Raw genomic sequence first — 15,000 nt, 5'->3', positions numbered from 1 at the left:
TCAAACTGTCTTTTCCCACCAATGGTATGCTCTTTATGTATAAAACTAGGACTAATAAATTAAATCAAGCCGTTATGAAAGATAAATGTGTAAAACTCGACTGTATTCCTATCTACTGGCAATAAACAATCAGAAAATGAAATTGACACTTTACACCATACCTCAACTTAACACCCATAAACTGGTGAGTGTATAATCACATCATGATATATTGATACAATAAAATATTATTAAGTAAAAAAAAAAAAAAGAATGAAGTATGAAACATACAAGAACAAGGATAAATCCCAATTATTATGCTATGTGAAGTCATGCAAAAAAAAAAGAGTACATACAGTTTGAATTTATAAATCCATAACATATATGATTTATAAAAAATATTCTAGAACACACAAATAAGAAGTTTCATGGCTGTCTGGGGATGGACAAAGAGTGATGAGAAACTTTTGGTAGTGGTGGATTTCTTCATTATCTGGGGTGATAACTTCACAGGAATATACCTATATCAAAACTGATCAAATTGTACTCCTTACACACGCTTGGGTTATAGTACTTCAATTGTATCTCAATAAGACCTACCAAAAATAAATACATAAAACTTTTATGGTAGTCCATAGTCATCTGGAAAATTTTCCAAAATTATTTTTAGCATGACAGATATCACAGGCCTCTTTATTCATTTGAATAGTATCAGCTTGGAGTGACAGAAATTCTAAGTGGAAAATAGTTTAAATCAGGGGTCAACAAACTTCTGTAAAGGGCCAGAAAATAAATAATTTAGGTTTTTCAGGTCAGTTGGCCCCTACTCAATACTGCATTATAGCCTGGTATCAGTCATAAATGATACCTAAATGAACAATATTACTGTAATGAATCCAGTGAAACTTTATTCACTAAAAACAGAAGATGGGCAGGATTTGGAAGGGTGGGCTGTAGTTTGCCTGTCCCTGGTTTAAAAAATAATAGTTTTTGTAAACATAGGCAATCTAGGAATGGGATGATAGTTTCATCTATCTCCTGGCCTTTTGGTCATCCTTAGTATGTGGTTTCTACTTCATGGCCCACAGTGACTGCCTTGATATCAACCATGTATATATTCCCACCAACAGGAGGAAGGAAAAGAATGAGAAGCACATTCTTCCCTTTGGATACTCCCAGCAAGTCATACACAGTCTTATTTACATTTCTCTGTCTGGAAATTAATGACATGGCCACACTCAGATACGAGGGAAGCTGAGATATGTAGTCTTCATTTGGGGTGATCATGTGTCCAGATAACAGTGTCCTACTAATAAGAAGGAGGCATTGGGCAAAAGGTTTCTTCTACATCCTTTTAAAGATAACATATACAAAATCCCTAATGATGAGAAGGAATCGAAATTAAAAATAAAGTTTCAGACAGGAAGTATAAGCTGGGCTTTTTGTTTTGTTTTTAAATAAAAGCAATATGCTTGGTCTTAGAAGACATTTGTTTACATGAAAGAATTTAAGATTCCCCTAATAATAATAGAGGCAATGTCAAACATCGTGTGTAACACATGCTATGTATTGGATTCAGACAGGCCTGGACTGGAAATCTAGCTCTGTCATGCACTGTTTATGTGAAGCTTAATAAATATCCTTTGACTCCTACTTTACTAACCTGTATAATGGGCAGATATATTTTGTTTAATACATGTATGCCTATATATTTGGACAGGGAGAGTACAGTTTATCCATTGAGCATCGTAGGCAGAGTATGACATGATTCTTTTTTGCTCTGCTCCTCAAAGATTATATCCAATTAGGATGATTAATTTCCAGTATCTACGTTTTATTAAATCTGAATATGGAAAGCACAGAGGCATTTGAGGGACTGGGAAACTTAGGTGTGCCATGAAAGTTTTAAAAATTCACATTGGGTGTGAATAAATATAAGTAACTGATAACATCTCGTTGCATGTAATGCGAGCCACTCACGGCAAAGCCCTTCCTGAAACTGACATGCCAGCACATCTCCAGAAAAATACTGGGGTTGTGGTCTGAATTTTGAGCCATGCTTGCATTTGTTGTCAAGAAAGTCATGGCTATTACACATTTAAATGAGATTATTATCCGTTTGTTTTGAAAATAACTTGCGACCATAATTGTATTCTATTTTAAAACAGCTTAGTTTGGTAATCCCTGCTTGACAGGTGACAAAGCCAAGACACAGAACAGGTACCTGCCTCGTAATGATAAGCAGACGTTTGTTGCTGCAGCATATTGCCACTGTGGGAGTCTAAGAACGTAAGAAATAGCTGGTTGACCTGCCTTCAGCAAATTTACAATCAAGATGGCACCTCATCGGTACTGGGCTCGTCAATCCTTACCTCTGCAGCAACAGTCCCGGATGCTGGATATTTTTGGGCTACAGCAGTGGGTGGAGCATTCAGACACATTTGCCTTCAAATTCTAGTCCCCAGATCTCCCTGGACACATTTAGTAGCTATAGGACTTATAACTATCTGCCTCCTGTGGTCATTTGGGGGAGTAAAGATACTAAGGGGTAACATTTGAATGCATGGCTCGGTTGTTACTGTAACTATCACCCTGGGCTGGAAGATTCAGGTCGCAGGCCAGGGAAAAGTACAAACTGGGGCTGGTTGCCCACCACCTTCAGCCTAACCACAAGCTCCCTGGAGATAGGTGACCCTTCTCTTCGGTCATCCCAACCAGGTGCTCACCCTCACCCAGCAACAAGCTAGCTCCAAATGTAAGTCAGGAAAGCTTTACAAACATCAGTTTGGTCTAGCCTTCGACCTCCAAACTTTCTGATATAATTGGATGGCGCAGGGGCCTCGGTTTGGAACGCTTGAAGAGCTCCCCAGGTGTTTTTCATCTGCAGTTCAGGCTGAGAACAGCAGCCCAGGGGGGTTCCCTGATTGGGGCCACAGGCCGCCTTCACCATCTGGTCTCCCCCTTCATAACGCGAACTTGGCCTCACCGTTGCTGTCCAGCTTGCTTTTGCTGACTCTCAACTAAGTTCTGACCTCCTCCTGGTCCTGCATACCCTGCTATGTGTGTTTTCTTTATTGCCTTCTACCTACTTGGCTTTGGGTGGCTGCTTGCTCCCCCTTGCTTCCCAGTTATGTCCAGGGAGAATCCAGGCCTTGCTTCAGCCTCTCCTGCAGGCTGGCTCTGGAGTCCTTTCCCGGCAACTGTGGTCTGCAGTTTAGCAAAGTCTTCAGAACCTCACTCCTCAGGGACCCTTCCTTGAGGTTCCTCCTAACCATGGGCACCTTCAATGCAGACCCAACTTCTGGGGGGGGGGGGGCAGCAGCTAAGGGCAGCAGAATTGGTCTCCCAGACCCTAGATCTTCCTTGAATTCCTCTTTCTTTTCTCTTTTTTATTTCTCCCAAGGCTTTTAGAAATGCATAGTGAGATTCTCTGATGTTCCATTTTTGGAGAGAGAGAGAGAGAGAGAGAAAGAAAGAGGGAGAGAGATGAGAGGAGGAAGGACACTGAAGAACATATTTTCCCATTCTTATTAGACATAAATATTTAAATTGGATATATTTTATGCATTTTTTCACAGTCTATAAAACATAATGTATTTTTAGCATTCTATTAAAAACATTGACTATTTATTAATAAGGACTTAATATAAATTATTTGATTTAACTCCAATACCAGCATTTTGATGAAATTAAAAGGAAAAACTTATCCATACAAAACGCCACTTGGTGTTTATTGAAATTTGGGTCCCTGCAACTCATGTTATTATGCAAAGGGAACCTATAAATGTGATATATCATGTAAGTACGAGAAGGAAGTGGAGAAGTCATTTCCCTAAGCCTACAAAAATGGAAAACCTTGCCTCCTGTCCATGTTCTCATTTGTTCCCTCAGAGATAGTTGAGAAGGAAAGTTGGAATCAAATTATCATTTAGTTACACAAAGCTACAAATTAATAATTACCACGTCACTTCCTCTTCCTCAATATTCTCAAATGGAATAATTCTGGAAATGCCGGAAACAAGAAACTGAAGGTATGGTCGAAGTGGGTCATTGAATAAGGTTACTGTCCTCCATTTTACCATTGTATGGGAGATATTAAATGGGTAGAAGCATATTTATTATTTTACCTCAATATTCAATATCATGAGTATACAGCATAAGTCCCATTGTGCCAGTGACTGACATTTACACAAAATTTCTAAAATAATTATAAGAAAAATAGTCCTAGAATAATATTCTGTCCTGTTTCCTGTCAAAAATTAGTCAGAATATGTCAATACACTTTATTGCTTCCAATTAATGAGTCATATTTCATTTGTCTGCAGTTTCACATTTAACCCATTTTTTCCATTCTCTTTATTTTACTTCTATGCTGATATAAATAACATTGCAATGGCTTATTTTGTGCATGTTCTTTCATATTTAGAATTTCTTCTTTAGTAGAGATTTCCAGAATTATAAACACTGGTTACATATCGTTAAACTTTTAAGTCTAATTGATAAGCCTACCCAGTACACCCCGTTCTCCAGGCTTCCTAAAGGAGATGAGAGAGATTTTAAGAAGGTACTTATGTTGGTAAAGTGTTCAGGTTGAGGAGAGGAAAGAAAGTAGTCTAAAGTGTGTCTACCCCTACTCCATGGTGGGTTGGTCTTTCAGAGAACAGCAGTATCAAATCCAATCTTTAACTGACGCTTTTATGATGTTGACAACCTGGGATAAAACTGCATGAAAGATCCTCACTGTGGAGAGCACCCTCTGTGAACTTCGAAGGAAAATGATATGCAGTAAAATATATAAATAAATACACTGGAAGTGGGAAATGACCAATATGGCCACCTTTCTTGTTTGGGGGCATCTGTTATTTGGCCTTTTCTAACTGGTCACTGTTCCCTGTGGCTGGTCAGGCCCAGTTGGGTGGCCAAGGGAAATGCAGCGTTCAGCTCTTACAGGTACACGCCCTACTGCTTAAGGACCTTATTTCTTTGTCCAGTTTCAGGTACATCAGACTTCTGTGATTAACCCTCTTTAAGGCTGTGGTCGGCAGACTCAGCTGTGACTGGCAGCCTCTTACATCCCAGGTGGAACTTCCGGTGGGGTGGTACAGTATATGCGACAGCTTCCCGATGTGTCTGTGTGCTATAGAATTCAGATCACAAATACTTTCCTGGAAATTATTTTATTGGGGCTGAAAGATATTTGATCCTAGTCTTAGTGACCAACTAAGATTTATCCCTCCTATAATCTTACATGGCTAAATCTATAACTAATCATAATTTATCTTTTATTGGGAGAAGAGTCAATGTATTAGTTGCCATGAGCACTTCTTTCTATTCATTGATTTTCCTTTTTTTTTTTTTAGTCTCAACACATTGACTTCTTTTGTTGACGCCGTTGCAAAGACTGTCCCTCTGCGTACGTAAGAGGAGACCTTCTAGGTAGGTGATTTTAGGTATGAGGTTCTATGTCAACATTGAGTTATTGAGTTTGGTCAGAGTAGCCAAAGCTTGTGTGGTGGTTGTTGTTGTTGCAAATTCTTACCTCCTCTTTTCAAAATGAAGGATACAGTCACTTAAACTTTTCCAGTCAGGCTCCTCATCTCCACAATGACATTCTTCATGCCTGGGGTGGGGGGTAGAGCACTCTTTATTTTCCCTTTCCACAGCGCATGGTCCCAGCTGTGTGGCTCCCTTCATGAATATGCATGAAATCAGATATGACATTGCCCTGCTCCCATTAATAATCTTGTCATCTGACTTGTGCTCCAGAAAGCTCCAGCCCATGGCTTCTCAGAGCAAATGTAGCCTGAAGAAAAACAAGACAAAACAAAACAAAACAAAAAGGTCATATCGTTTCGTTTATCTTTTTATTTGACTGGGATTCAGAATTCCAACATTTTGGGCAAGGGCTCAGGAGGGGAGCCAAGGAGGGGTGGAGGGGGAGGGAGTGAGCACAGCTGAGAAGAGAAGTCAGCCCCTGTGTGAATGGCCGGGCTTGTTGGGAGCCCAAGCGGTGGGTGTAATGGTATGCCAAGTGACCTTGAATATAGGCGCTGTGGGTAGCCCCAGCTTTTTTGTAAAAGAAGCATTTGCAGTGGAGGGTTGGGTTTCAAGCCTCCCAGTCATCAATCATCCCAGGCCATTCTTCTCTTTGACAGCTCAGTACAAGGCCTGACATTTGACACCCAAGACCCCAGGACTTGCGCACAGACGCAAGCTGAGGCCCTAAGGGAGGGGAGGAGGAGGAGAGGGGGAGAAAATGGCCCTTATGTTTTTTGTTGTTGTTTTTCTTTCCTTTCTTTTTTTTTTTTGAAGCAGCTAACTGAAGAATATGCCAAACAAATTCTAAGTGTCACGGGAACTGATGCTACGGGAGAGGCTCACGGTGAATTTTCCTGCTGCTTTGTGATTTTTCATGCTGGTCAGGGTGCTTAAAATAGTTCCATGCAGACACTTCGGGACAAATATCTGAGCCTGGCTGGCCACTTGCCATTTGGCCAGATTGAATCCAACCTCAGCATACAAGGATAGATTGGTGGACAAGGGGGTTATCACTTTCTGGACAATGGCTCATGACATCGTGACCTGCGTGTCATTACATCATACTGTCACCTCAGAGGAAGGCCACCCTCAGGGTACTTTCCCTTTGGAAAATTGAAGAAATAAAAAAAAAAAAAAGGGATAATAATTCAGGTTCAGATATGAGCTCACTGAAGTTCGGGGTCAACTAATGCAAGTGTTTCAGGGATCAAATAATGGTAATTGGTGTTAAAAAGAATTACGTAATTTATGGTTCTAACATTGAAAGAGTCTAAAAGGTTTACAACATGCAGCTCCCAGGATTTCATGGGTGAAGGTCCAGGTGGCTCTGCCTGAAATCCCTATTCATCTCTGGCCAGTTAAACCGAGTGCCAAGCCCTGAGCATGTGAGGCCAATGGGGTGTGATTAAATTCTTATCCAAGTCTGAGACCTGACAGATCGATCGATCAAGTATTTTTTGACACCGACCGTATCCCTAGCCCTGTACCAGTGTCCTAGGAGCTGCGGACCCTCTAAGAGACAGTCCTGGCCCACACAGATTCTACCATCTATTTGGAGAGAGAAAGCACATGATGATAAGATAGTGCATAACAGCACGGGAAAAACAAATGTATTCTGATAGATCAACGAGGGTGTCTCCAGGATTACTCAGCACATCGTTCATTCTGGAAGCATCAGCATCCCCCACACAGGCTTGAGACATCATATATTTCTCCCTAGTGAAAATGTGGGAAAAACTTGAGCGGGAAGGGGGGTTGCTTAGGAACTGTAAAAAGCTTTCTAAGGATATTTAACAATATGAGGTTAGAAATACTGCGTTCAATATTCGGTGTGGTTCAGGAAAATTGGAGAAAATATACAATATCAGCGGTGAATGGGAAGGCTTAATTAAAAATATTTTTATTTTTAATTCACTTTCCAGTAAACTCTAATGAATGTATGTAACTTTTTATTGATAAGCAACTGTTACAAGTGCAAAAAACTGGTATATTCAGTGGTTATCTGGAATCCCAGACCACTTTCATTTTGTTCTATAGTTTTTCTCTGTACAGAAAGTCTGTTAAGATTCTCTTTTCTTTACCTAGACTTCCATGATGGTTAATAATGTTCCTGCTCCTATGAGAGCAAGGGTGGATCAGCCTTTGAGCTTTAGTGAGGCTCTTGAGGGTAGACTGGAGTTCCTTGTCTGTGTTCCCACCATACCCTGAGCTCCAACATGGCACCCACAAGCTGTGTTAATTTGGGAGCCCCTCCTCTGTCTTGCTCACAAAACTGTGAGCTCTTTGAGAGCCAGACCCTGTCTTTATCTCCAAGCAGCCTATATACTTTATATGTCCAGGGGGTAGGTCCCTGCCTTGCCAAAGGAGGCACTCAATATGCTGTTGCAGGGTAAATAAATATATGAGTAACTATCTGTTTCTATGTCCCTTAAACAGGCATCTTCATTATTGTTTTGGGGTGCTAATTTCTGTGCCCTTAGATTGCCACGTATTTATTAGACCCGGAGCTTTGTTCTGTTATCCCTTTTGGCAGTAGATAGACTTACTCCTCTGACTTTTCATAAAATTCTTGTTGGGAATGGACTGCTCTGGGTGCCTGGGTGGCTCAGTCAGTTAAGCTCAGGTCATGATCTCCGGGTCCTGGGATCAAGCCCCATGTCGGGCTCCCTGCTCACTCTGCCTCTCCCCCTGCTTGTGCTCTCTCTTGCACATGCTCTCTCTCTCTCTTTCTTTGAAATAAATAAAAAATATCTTAAAAAAAAAAAAAGGGATGGGCTGCTAAAATCTTGCCAGCCTCTTGTCTTCTCCCATGGAAAATCACCTGTTTTTTGATTCCTCCAAAAAATGTGCTCTTTTTGTTCCCTTTTTCTTTTTATTTGCCTTTCTTGTGCTTTTAGCTTTTCAGCTCTGAAGAAAGGGAGTCTGTTTTTTTTTTACATTTAGTACTTCAAAATAAAATGCCATTTTTAATGATGTATACTTGAGTTTCAGAGAGTTAATGCCTGCCCAAAGTAGGTTTTTTAAATCAAGCTATTTTATTTAGTTTTTCGAGTCTTTGGCTGTTCCATCAGTGTCCTCATCTATGTTTGGAGAAATCTGGGTTGGTACTTTTACCTGCCCTGTTTCGTTTTCCCCCTGGAAAACGACACCCACCGCTGTCAAGTTTCCTAAGTCCAAATCATGACTTTCCTTCCCCACTTGGGCAAAGAAGTAAGGAAATCTGCAGTATTGCAGAATGAAAGGTCTTAATCTTGAGGAAAATTCTTTGATCCATAAAATAAGAATTATGCTTAGGCACGAGCTTTTGGAAACAGTATTCTTCGTTTATGTGCAAAAGATCTACAGGCTAGAAGTTTGAAAATGTCATACAGTGGAGATGATTAGTTTTAATATAAATGGAGTAGTGCCGTCAAAGGCAAATGCAAGACAAGTGCTTGGTTTTGTTTTAAAACATAGATGTTTCCTACTATTGGCAAAGAAAAAATGGGATTCAACATTGGTAATTAACAATCTTGAATACCCTAATTTTGACACTTTCCAACTATGATATCAGCTGGCTTTGGGTGCACTTAGGGTGAAGAATGTATTGTTGCGTAGAGGATTTCTGTGGTTATTTTTCTCCTCTGGGCTCACTGTGTGTCACCATAGAATTGGAATTCAGGAGATGAGCCTGTATTTCTAATCATGTTGATATTTCCCATGTAGCTTTCTTAGTCAGCTCCTTGGATTCTTCACACAAAACTATAAAAGGTCATCAATTATAGGGACCTTATGTAAATAGTGGGCTGTTTTGTGATTCTATTCTGAGTAACGTTTATATACATCTGCTCAAATAAATTAATTTTCTTGTCCCAAATGACTCATTTAGTGGAACTCGAAGTTCTCATGCCAATGCAAATAGAGAAGGGGAGAGAGGGCACAGGGAAATGGGGAGGATGAGAATTCATTTTATAATCTACCAATTTATGAGTGCTGGCACATAATATTTAAATGGAAAAGCACTAAGCAAATGTTTATATGGAGAAGGAAAAGAGAGAGAATGATGAACCTTGTCTTCTCATGTGGAATATAACCATCTTGAGGGTATGGGGATGGATTCATATAGGCTTGCATTCCAGTCTTATTTGCATTGTTTTCTGGCTTTATGATCGATTCACTTTAGTTAACTGCTCAGAGCCTTATTTTTGACATACACAAAATCATAATATGGTTTTTCAAACTATGATAGCTGGCAACTAAATTGCACAGCGTTTTTATCTTCTCTACGTACCAGTGTTATCTCCACATGTATTAGGCATTCCAGAGTGGATGAAGAAAGACATGGAGATGTTGCTCAGGAATGTTCCAGGCTAAGATGAAACTGACAAATCCTGGAAACCACCTGAGGCCTGTAGTCATGCTGTATGGATTTTAATAGCAGTTCCTTTCCTTCCAAGAAAGGAAGTTTCTTTACAAAGCTTCCACCATATTTCTGTCGACCCATTGCCATGTGTCATATAGATTATTCCAGAATCTCAATTGGCCCCCTATCATTTCTTTGATCTCAATGAACTCCCCACCTTGGCATTTGTACCCTCTCACCATCATGTAGCATCAGTTATCCTATCTTTGTGGTATTAGTTGATTCTATCATTCCATGACTCCACCTCTCAAACCTTATTGCTAGCCCTTTGATATTGCTTGAGGTTTCTACATCTTTGCACCTGACATTGGCATTGTTCCTTTGTCTCCAGCTTGTGCCCACAATTTTCTTCAAAATTCAGTTCATCTTTCTTCAAGAATTCTTCCTGAACTAGACTCACCTTCTTTGAATTGTTGTTTTATTTTTTTTCTTAAATTTTATGCAGAATGGATGTGTTCCCCTTTTTGACACTTCTTTTCCTTGTTTCTTATAGGTTTTCTTTATTTTCTACTGAAAGTTTAGAAACTGTTCAAGAGACGATGGCATTCAATTTTTTTTTTTAATTTTATATTGCTTAGCAGAGTTCCCTATACCGGATGAAAGTTCTAATAATTGTTTCTTGAATAAAATTACGATTAATTAAATGTTACTATGGATTCCCCATTAACTATTACTATTCTTCTTATATAAATTCTGCTTTATTTATATCCTTCTCTAGATGGATAGAAAAATTGATTCATTGATTTGGAGAGTCATCTATCTCTATTTTTAATTTTATTGTGACAGGTTCATTTTTAATTGCTGTATTCCTTGGTCCTAGGATGGTCCTGGTACATACAGACCACATATAACATATTTTTCTCTTTTGTTTTTAGAGGTAGGAAGGGGCAGAAGGAGAGGGAGAGAGAGAATCTTAAGTGGGCTCTATATCCAGTGTGAAGCCCAGCTTGGGAGTTGATCTCATGACCCTGAGATCAAGACCTGAGCTGAAATCAAGAGTCAGACGTTTAACTGACTGAGCCACCCAGGTGCCGCCACATGTAACGTATTTTTAATAGAAATTAATTTGAGCAATTACTGCCAGGAGTTCAAGTTTCACGCCTTTGTATTCTCAAATTCCAGTGCCACAAACCTCTCTGTGCTTCTGACTACTTGTCCACTAAGGCCTCAATCCAAGTTCAAGAATGAAAATGAAGATGCATCATTTCCGTTGTGTTCTTAAAACCCCATTTTTATGATATAGATTACTGACTTGATTTCCACTCTTCTAAATAAAATAGGTGGTTGGTTAATTGATACAAAACCATCTCTTCTTTGAGTCCCCCTACATGGTGTTTTTGCATTTAAGAACAGGGATAGCAAAACCTACCTTATAGGATTATAATGAGGCAAGAACACACTAAGTGCTTAAAAGGTGGGGGGCGGTTAGGGAGGAGACAAGCAGTAGAGCAGGAGATTAGTGGTATGGATTCTGGAGCCACAATATTTTGTTTGAATATCGACTCACCACTCCCAAGTTATGCAGGAATACTATACCTCAATTTCCCCTTCTGCAAAATAAAAATAAGATGGACCTTTGCAGGGCTATTAGCAACAACCACTGGCATATGGATGGGACATGCTTATATGGCATCTGGCAGGCTATTATTTTTTTATGTTTGTTTTAATGAATGAATCAGGTGGAAAATGTGTCTGCGGGTTAGTCTTTCGCTGTAGGGATGTCTACTCTGGGTCAAGCCCCAGTCAAGTGCATGCTTATTTGGCCAGCACAGCTGCCCAGCTCCCAGCCTACATGTTTCTTAGTTCCATCTGTGTGGGCTGATTGTGAAGGAGGATGGCAAAGTTGAAGGGGGAAAAACAAGGCCCCTGAGCATTAAACAGAGTATATTCCCCACGCCTACTCCACGAGATTAAAGAGATGGATTCTCAAGCAGTTCTTCAGACTGACTAATTTATATGTACATGGAAGATTCAGCTGGAGAATTTTTTTTTTTCTTTAAAAGGAGCTGGGGGAAAATATGATGCTCTCACATTCCCAGTGGTGTTGCCACATTCATTTTACTAGTGCGTTCATCCTTTAGTACTTTCATGGATTGACATGAGGGAGGAATTCGCATGTCACGGAAGATAACATCTCACTGTTGCCAAAGGAGTCTATTCAGACATGCATGTTAGTGGGTTGATAACTTATTCGGTATTGCAGAGGACTCAAAGATAGACATTTCGCCTTTTATCTCCATCTGTGTGCTCCCTGCATACTAAAGATAGTGCAAAACAGCCAGATACATCTTAACTAACCCACGCAGAAGAGAGGGACTTTTGCTAGCCTGCTGTAAGGGCTGCAAAGTTAAAGGAACAAGGTGTCACGTGGCCTAATGACAAATGAATTAAACATGTTTATGCACCCAACTTGAGCTGTCTGTGAATGTAATTTTAAAGCTCAAACCTGGTGATAATTTAGCAAGAAGAGGTGTAAAATAAATGGAAGTGAGACATTTTTGCTGCTGCCTTGGCTTGGGGAGGAGGGCAATAAAAGCAGAGTGAAGTTGCAATGAACAAAAGTAGGTTAACTCCTATGAATCCGTTCATATTAGCTGACATGTATTTTAAGGTGAAAAAAGGAAAAATGAGAACTGATTTAAACAATGCTTCTAATATGCGTGAAAACCGAACATTCTAATCCCCTGTGCATTCTGAGGCAGGACCCAGGGCATGTAGGACCCTGTTAGCCACTGCACAAAAGCACTATCTATCTTCTTTACAGTACTAATCGTTGCGTATTTATCCTTTACTCCAATAGCATGTTTTCTCTCTCACTTACATGTGGGTGGTACTGAAGTGGGGACATTTAAGATGATGTTCAAAATATACGTCAAATATGCAAGGTGAGGTTGACGACGGAGACAGTGATCCACTTATTTAAATGAGGAAAATCACAGTAGCTCTGATGAGAACAGAAAACCGAAGCCAAAAATCGACATTTGGGGCAAAATTTCTAACTCACTTTTGGTATGCAGTTAGAATCTGTGGCTGTGTTAATAATATAAAAATGTCATTTTATAAATGAAAAATTAATATTCTGGGAGAAAAGTAAAACTCTTTATGGCCACGGTGTTCTGTTTAAAGTGCTTGAAAAGAGATTAGGAGACTACCAGCCAAGATGGTAAAAAGTGGTTATTAGGTTCGAAGATTCCAGTCGTTTTGAATTTGTGTTTCCTTTTCCTTGATTTTCTAGATATTCTGAAGTTAGCATGTATTTTTATCATTAAGTACTTCCTAAAGAATATTTGCTGTATTAAAACTCATTCTCTGGATGATCCATATTGTTCCCAATTACATTTTAATCTCACATTCTACTTTAGAACCCTTGCATGTTCCTTTTAAACACGTCCGAAACAAATACTGTGTGCGAAAAAGTTTGCCTCGTACAGACATGGCTCAGGAACACATGTCATGTTTTTCAGAGCCACGTGGATCAAAGAGACTACTAATTTTGAGACCTTAACCAGGTCCCCAGGACAGTAAACTGAACTGTCACTCAGACGGAGGTGCAAAGGTTTTTTTAAATGGAATTTGTAATTCACCAGCTGTAGGGAGAATGCTGGATAGCACTAAGACATGAACTTAAAATATTTTGTATCCAGCAGCATGCAATCTGCTCGCACTTTTATAGGGTTTGTGCTGCTGTTAGGAAATACACGAGCCATGCCTCCCCTGCCTGCCTTCCTCCAGTTGGCTTTTATCATATGTTTGTACCTAGTCTACATAATCCAAAGTGAAGTGGAAGGCAAGTGATTTGTTCTTTGATCGATACAGGGAATTAATCTGGAAAAGCCCGGAACCATGTGAAATTGTGTCACCTCGTTCAGCAGCCCCTGCTTAGAAACGTCTGTTCCTCAGCTCTGTGCCATGTAGCACCAGCGCCAGCTGCTCCTTAGTGGAAAGTTCATTTGCCTCAGCTTTAGTACCTCCTATCATGTTCCAGATGGACGTGAGTTTCCTTCCCTTCGTTTTCCAGTCCCAGAGTCAGTGCGTCCCGATGAGTCGGGAGCTTCATTGAAATCCTTGGGTGCACAGGGTACCTCATGAACTCAAGAACTATTTAAAAATAAATGAGAACCGTAAATGCATTTTTTACAGTAAAGCTATATGCTTTGAAAATATACATCTATATTATTTCAATATGGGCGGCCATTGCAGAGAAGTCTTAACATGCTAGGAGAATGCCTGAGGGGCTATACCTTTGCTTCCCACCTCAAATGCTCTGAACTTTCTTTCTTTTTTTTTTTTTTTAAAAAAGATTTTATTTCTCTATTTGAGAGAGAGAGAGAGAATGAGATAGAGAGAGCATGAGAGGGAGGAAGGTCAGAGAGAGAAGCAGACTCCCGGGACTCCAGGGTCATAATCCAAGGCGAAGGCAGTCACTTAACCAACTGAGCCACCCAGGCACCCTTAACTTTCAACTTTTCTTCAAGAGCACCCGGGTTAGTACCTGTGGTTTCTGTTCTACCACTCCAGCAGAATAGTTCATCTTCCACATGACAACACCAGCAGATCCCTAAAGCCTGAAGGAACTCGGGAGATGCAAAGTCAAAAATGGCTGTAGAAAGAATCCAGGGTCTAATTATAAACCTGACAGGCAGGAACTTGCAGAAATAGAACAGAGCCATGCTGGGTGATGTGTCTATGGTGATTTGTCTATTTATAAATTGACATGGAGCTAAAATCCTGGGTAATTTGACCCTCTCAATGAGAGCACAGTGCTGTTCATTCAGAAGTCTATTGATTTGAAAAGAGTTGGTTAAGAATCATGGGTCCACCAAATTTTTTCTTTGATTATCTAAATTAAGTTATGGGCTTAAACACAATACAAATAATGTGCTCAATACTTTAGTTTCTTTTGTAGAACAAAAGCTGAAGTTGCCTAAATACATGACTGTAAGGTCAGAAATAATTCCCCTATATATTTACTTCTATTTCCTAAGCACTGTTACTAGGTGTTTGTCTATATTTATAAACACATGGAATTTGAATACATCAAAATACACGAATTCAAAAGAAAACTCGTTTCCTGGATAAAG

General features: G+C 39.8%; 1 long non-coding RNA gene across 1 annotated transcript; it reads right to left on the bottom strand.

The window, feature by feature from the left end:
• Positions 1 to 4,359: 4,359 nt before the first annotated feature.
• Positions 4,360 to 14,519, bottom strand: LOC148107561 (uncharacterized). The gene is made up of 3 exons (XR_015722044.1): positions 14,412 to 14,519; positions 13,888 to 14,017; positions 4,360 to 5,782 (listed from the first exon to the last, which is right to left on the bottom strand). It is a non-coding gene; the product is annotated as an uncharacterized LOC148107561 (long non-coding RNA).
• Between the last annotated feature and the right edge of the window lie 481 nt (positions 14,520 to 15,000).

The sequence above is a fragment of the Ursus americanus genome, chromosome 28 (genome assembly GCF_024610735.1).
Source record: "Ursus americanus isolate L20-20 chromosome 28, mUrsAme1.1.p, whole genome shotgun sequence".
NCBI lineage: Eukaryota > Metazoa > Chordata > Mammalia > Carnivora > Ursidae > Ursus > Ursus americanus.
The sequence above is the reverse complement of the archived record's forward strand: the minus strand, read 5'-3'. Positions and strand labels throughout refer to the sequence as shown.